The sequence below is a fragment of the Cucurbita pepo genome, chromosome LG06, assembly GCF_002806865.2.
Source record: "Cucurbita pepo subsp. pepo cultivar mu-cu-16 chromosome LG06, ASM280686v2, whole genome shotgun sequence".
In the NCBI taxonomy this organism is placed as follows: domain Eukaryota; kingdom Viridiplantae; phylum Streptophyta; class Magnoliopsida; order Cucurbitales; family Cucurbitaceae; genus Cucurbita; species Cucurbita pepo.
In genome coordinates this window covers 7,238,533-7,245,261 of record NC_036643.1, presented here as the reverse complement: position 1 = coordinate 7,245,261, position 6,729 = coordinate 7,238,533, and the positions used below count along the sequence as shown (strand labels likewise).

At 37.0% G+C, this 6,729-nt stretch overlaps 1 long non-coding RNA gene across 3 annotated transcripts; it reads left to right on the top strand.

Annotated features, from left to right (window-relative positions):
* Positions 1-1,073: 1,073 nt before the first annotated feature.
* Positions 1,074-3,492, top strand: LOC111796767. 3 transcript variants are annotated; one of them, XR_002815419.1, is made up of 4 exons: positions 1,074-1,250; positions 1,337-1,980; positions 2,082-2,171; positions 2,941-3,492. It is a non-coding gene; the product is annotated as an uncharacterized LOC111796767 (long non-coding RNA). The 3 variants fall into 3 exon arrangements; XR_002815417.1 differs by having other exon boundaries at positions 2,717-3,492; XR_002815418.1 differs by lacking the exon at positions 2,941-3,492 and having other exon boundaries at positions 2,082-2,277.
* The last annotated feature ends 3,237 nt before the right edge of the window (positions 3,493-6,729 follow it).

Below are 6,729 nucleotides of genomic sequence, written 5' to 3'. Positions count from 1 at the left end.
TGGAAGAAAAATCCAAAATAGTTGTATATTTCATTTACTTTGATGTATTTTCTTTATTTTTTCTTGCTCTCAACACTTCTAGTTATTCTGTATGACACAAACATTTGAATAAGATAACATGCACTAGTTTAGGGAGCTAGTTAGTGATTTCTTCACTCTAAAAAGTCATTAGATGTATGTTCTTTTCAGTACAACAAGAACAAAGAGAATTGAAAAGCGGAGTGCTTAAGCTTTCTTTGCTTCAAAAGATCTCTCCACTCAAGGTGTTCCTTTGCTTCTTTTACTTGTTTCGACATATTCCGATCGAGGTCACATCCAACAATAATAAGGTCATACAAACTTGTGCAGAACTCATGACCAAAATTACCCTTATGAAATCTGACATTAGTTTTTCTTCTACCAGCTAGATCAATTATAATAATATACCTCAATTCGTCTTAACATCGTAGACAAATCCAAAATGGTATTTTCATTCTCATCATAGACAACAGTTGCATGATATCAAATTGTTGATGAGTTGCATCCATTGATTCTCTAACTTACTTCCAATGGGGTTTTCACATCGAATTTATAAGTAAAAATTAAAAAACATTTCGTTTTATTTATATGATTTTGTGGATTATATACTTTTAATAGATAGCGACGTTTCCAACCAAGTTAAAGTTGATCTTTTGATTTTTTAAAATGGTCCAATTATTGCCCTTATGTCCTAGAAAAAAAAATCATTATTTATACATTCTCAGAGTGACACGAAAGTGTCACCATCCTAGTTTAAGTTTATTGGGATGCTATGGTTTAGAAGTATATATCATTATTTATTTTACTTAATGCATCTTGTGGTTGTGATTAAGTTAAATGATACCAAGTACTTGTTAACTTCAAAGATAGATTTTAGTAGTGTTGGTAAACTATCAACCGTTCCATTTTTACCTTATTTCAAAATAGTTCTTCAGTCAACCTTTTTGTAATATGATGTTGTAAGATTCCTTGGCGTCAGAGTTTTTGGGACCCATGCTGAAACACGACCCCGCCGCCACCATTAATCGCCAAACATCACCCCGACCTTAGCACGCTCACAAAACACCTGCAAAAGAGAAAGCACAAAGGATAAGAAGGAGAGAGTGGAGTTTGGTGAGGTTTTCCGGCGAGACTCGACAACGATATCTCGTGACCGAAACAACCAAACTCGACGTTGAAACGTTTGATTCACGACACAAGAAGGATCCTCGACGACTGTACATCGATCTAAGGTACGTTTCATATCCTTCTCGTGTGCGTCGTCGTTCGTAATTTAATAGTTAGATATGATAAAACGCTCATAGTTCTATGATTGTAGGCGTTTTCAATTCACAAGACCTCGGGAAAAGGAAGAAAAGAGGCGGATAGAGAAGTAGAGGAAGAAAAAAAAACAGAAATCGACATCGGAAACGACGAACAGAGTAGAGAAAAGGTCGCTGCAAAATCTTGTTGCGAGTCAGGTGAAGAAGAAAGGATCCAACAAATCCGCATCCGAGTTAGATTCCACCCATGACCCGCCTTGCCAGCAACCAGCCTAGACGACGCAGCCCGCACCCGCAGTGGCTCACGTCTGCAATCCACGACCTGTAACTCGCTATGCCTACAACCCATTAAACTGAAGCCTAATCCAAGCCTCGGCCCAGTCCATCTGTAGCAGTCCGCGCTTGTAGCAATTCGAGAAGCCGAGGCCCAAATTGCAGCCAACCTGTAACCCATGATCGCAGTCCAGCCTACAACTCGTGACTGATGCCTCGACCTACGCCTTGATCGAAGTCACCTGCACACCTGTTGCCCTCGTATTGTGCCATGTAGCACGCTTGCAGCAAATGACTCCTTCAACTTGGTCAGCTTAGACGGCTCGGCTTGGCTATCTGCAACCCTTTAGGCTTATTCGGCTCAAGTACTCAAATTTCAAACTAATTTCTACCATTTTGACCCTCCCAAACCAGTTTTCGACCTCAAGTAAGCTAATGGATGTCGCTTTAATGTGATATTTCACAAATGTGAATTAGAATTATTATTAATTGTAAAATACTAACGAAAGGTGACGAATGATCGAATAGGAAATGATTCCCAGTAATACTTGGAGCAGCTTTCGAGAAACGAGAGCCAACGATAATAATTTAGGGAGAACGCCGGCTATGGCCAACAAAGTAAGTGGCCTTACTATAAGATAGGCTAGAGACTTGTTTGCTGTATGACGTATGTTGTATGAGATATGATGTATGATGACGTGCATGAGATATTCCATGATGTTTGATGACATGCTATGATGATTATGACGTATTTGATGGCATTATGATGACGATATATGTTGATTATGATGCATGATATTGTTACCATAATATGATGATGTTTTCTATGTTAAGTAAGATGTATGTTATGAATGCCATTTTGCACCATGTTGAGGATTCGGCCTAGGACACAACCCTAGAAAATATGTGTAACGATGTTGAAGATGAGTCCTTAATGCGCATGTATTACTAATAGTAATATAGAGATGAAACTAGGGTTGTGTTAAGAAGACGTTTTAAGGACGAGAAATAGAGGGACTCATGCATTTCTTTATGTACATAAGCATTGGGATTCTTCCCCTTTTATGATGATGAGTAAGGACCCGCATGTTATGATAATGACGGTGATGATGTCGAGTATGACACTCAGGGGCTTACTGACCTTTAGACGTTGCTACGAACAGCTAACTAGACGATTATGGGTTCAGGGGGTGCGAGCCGCCTGGAGATTAACAATTGCAAGTGTGGGTCGTGTGTAAGGAAGTATTATTCATCCAAGTTAGTCCGAACTGGAGGCCACCCCTAGGATGAGATAGTGATAGGTCCCTAGAGCATTGTTCCATGTGTTTGCATTTCTTCACGACCCCTATAGATGGGACACTTACTAAGTAATCTTCGAAATACTCAGGCCGTGTGCTAAATCATTTTACAAGTAAAGTCAAGGCACCCATGTACGGTTGACGGTGGCATCACAAAGTAAAGACAATGGAATGTGCAGAAGATAGAAACATATTTAAATTCAAGGGGCGTCTTGCTTTTATGTGAAAAATGCAGTAGCACAAGGCTTGAGCATTTTAAGAATACTCACTAAGCGACCCCCTATCGGGGTTCTGATGTAAGAACTTGCGAATGCAATGACGGCATCTATCATAACTGTTTATTTTCCTACAGTACTATTCTAACGGGTAGCTTGGATGTGTGCCATATACTCTACACATGGCCCATACGTGCGAGTATGGACCCACCAGTCGGTTCGCACACCCTTGACCCTTTTCCTTGTTGGGTGAGCATGCTCTGGTAGCTCTCTATGCCGGATACCCGTTAGAAGTAGTAGTCGTTACGACAGTATTATGTAAAATGTAATGGTAGTTCTCCTGGCTAGTGGTGTACGTGCTCGTACCATCGTGAAAGAATACGGGTATCCCTAATATTTTTCCATTTTCAACATTATTATATATAACCCGTGCTATCATTTTATTCATATCATACCATTTCTCATATCAGTTATCATATCGTTCATGCTTATACCGGAGTCATATTTCATCTTATTTATCGTTTTTCATGTCATTCATATCATTCTATACATGCAATTCACAAGACATAACGTAACATTTTCATACTTTCAACATAACGTTTCATAACGCAAAAACTAACTAAATCTTATTATGCATAAAAACTTACTCATAATGATTTAAACTAACTATGCCTAATCACTCATAAATAATTTAAATTGGATTCCAAAAATTTAACATAATTAGGCATAAAAACTTACTTCTAATAATTTAAACTAAGTCTAATTATTCCTAAAAACTTACCCCCAAAGCCCAATTATGCATAGAAAATTACTCCTAATAATTTAAACTAGCCTAATCATGCATAAACAATTTAAACTCGATTAAAAAAATTTAACTAGCCCTACTAACTTTGAACGCTTTCTAAAAATTGAAACTAGGAGGAAAGAGTATGAGCGAATCAGCCAAAATTTTGGGGAAGTGTACTCTCTGACTCGCTCGAACCGTTCGTTTAGGATGATAAAATGAAGTGGGGGACCTCCCTTTTATAGTGGAAGCCAACCCGCCACCTCTTAGCTTTAGCAATGCGGCACAAAGTTTCCCTTCTCTTATTTATTTTTTATTTTTTGTTCATACATCATACATGTCAAGAAGAAACTTTGGTCCTCCAAAGTGTCTTAATATTGGAATTACTTGGATACTTCTCCTTGATCTCTTCCTTCTATTTCCACGTATTTTCTTTCCTTTCGTAGTNTAACGCAAAAACTAACTAAATCTTATTATGCATAAAAACTTACTCATAATGATTTAAACTAACTATGCCTAATCACTCATAAATAATTTAAATTGGATTCCAAAAATTTAACAATTTAAATTGGATTCCAAAAATTTAACATAATTAGGCATAAAAACTTACTTCTAATCTAAGTCTAATTATTCCTAAAAACTTACCCCCAAAAGGCCAATTATGCATAGAAAATTACTCCTAATAATTTAAACTAGGTCTAATCATGCATAAACAATTTAAACTCGATTAAAAAAATTTAACTAGCCCTACTAACTTTGAACCTAATTACTCATAAATAATTTAAATTGGATTCCAAAAATTTAACATAATTAGGCATAAAAACTTACTTCTAATAATTTAAACTAAGTCTAATTATTCCTAAAAACTTACCCCCAAAGCCCAATTATGCATAGAAAATTACTCCTAATAATTTAAACTAGCCTAATCATGCATAAACAATTTAAACTCGATTAAAAAAATTTAACTAGCCCTACTAACTTTGAACGCTTTCTAAAAATTGAAACTAGGAGGAAAGAGTATGAGCGAATCAGCCAAAATTTTGGGGAAGTGTACTCTCTGACTCGCTCGAACCGTTCGTTTAGGATGATAAAATGAAGTGGGGGACCTCCCTTTTATAGTGGAAGCCAACCCGCCACCTCTTAGCTTTAGCAATGCGGCACAAAGTTTCCCTTCTCTTATTTATTTTTTATTTTTTGTTCATACATCATACATGTCAAGAAGAAACTTTGGTCCTCCAAAGTGTCTTAATATTGGAATTACTTGGATACTTCTCCTTGATCTCTTCCTTCTATTTCCACGTATTTTCTTTCCTTTCGTAGTCTTGTAAAGATCATTTTCCTTGTACATGTTTTATTCTTTCTTTATGAGCATAACAAATAATCTTTAATGATATTTTTTACTAAAAAATGTTGTGCCAGTTGGTTGGTTCATATTAGAAACTTGCAATTGGCCATCATTTTTATTTTTTTTTTAGGAAAATTGACATGAGTTCTTTGCATATATCAGTTTTATGATCTTAACCTTCCAATTTCAAATTATTATACATATTTTCTTTTCGTCCTAATTTGTTACCCTTTCAATGTTAAAACCTTAAAAATTCCATAATCCTGAAAGGGTTTTGAGTAGAGTGATACCCGAGTAAAAGAGAGTACATTAATGAACCAAGATTATATCTGATAAAGTGATCCAGAATATATGAGAATGTTTGCTTAATCCACCACTCCTAAATGGTGTGAAAGTTATCTACTTATAATCAAATAAATTACAAGGATATGGAAAGAGCAATAAATTAAAATAACAATAAATGGAAATATTCGTGTGGGAAGAAATCAAATATTTATTATAAAATATCAAATATGATATATATGGTAAACTATAATTTAGTACTAAATATCTTTAACACCCCTTGGCAAGCTGAGCGTCAGATTTGAACGAACGTGAAGCTTGTATCTGAAAAATTTAAAGAGAGGTCGAGAAACACTTTTCGTGAAGATGTCAACAACCTGGTTCAGAGGAGGCGTAGAGAAACACTTTCTTGACCATAAAAAACTGTAGAGGGATCGTCGCTTAGCAACAATGCTGCCTTGGCTTCGGCGAGAATATGTCTAACCCATGAAGAGGGATCGTCGCTCAGCGACGATGCTGCTTGGGCTTCGACGAGAATATGTATAACCCAAGAAGTAGAAGGGGGGAACCTAATATGCAAGGGATAAAGACAATGTTGAAGCCGGAAGAGTCGTCACAGTGGGCGAATGAGCCAATTTTGGCGAGAAGGGTGGCAACACTTGGTTGATGAAGAGGCCAGTGCAGTGCCCAGATTTCGAAGGTAAATCTGTGCAGAAGGTCGATGGACATATCGAGATTCCGTATATTTCCGAAGAGAATGCTGATGAAGATCTTTAGATTAGAGTTTCTGTGAAGGATGAAGGGTTGATTGGGAAGAAAATGAGAGAGGCTATGTTGCCTAAGGGGAAACCCATTGTGTTGGAGAAGATGAGGTTGTATGTACAGAGTATGGCGAATGGTGATTTGTTGGTCAAAAGGGTGGAGCTGAAGAGTAACCAATCGGCTCCGCTTGTGCCAGCCATGTAGACTACTCCTGCGGCGTCAAAGCCAACAGTGGTGGTGGGGAAGAGCAATAGAGGATTCAATAGCCATTGAAAAGAATGGATCTAGCTGATAAACCAAAAGAGCTCTGATACCATGAGAATGTTTGTTTAATCCACCGCACCTAAATGGTGTGAAAGTTATCTATTTATAATCAAATAAATTACAAGGATATCAAAAGAGTAATAAATGAAAAGAACAATAAATGGAAAGATACTCGAGTAAGAAAANGGATGAAGGGTTGATTGGGAAGAAAATGAGAGAGGCTATG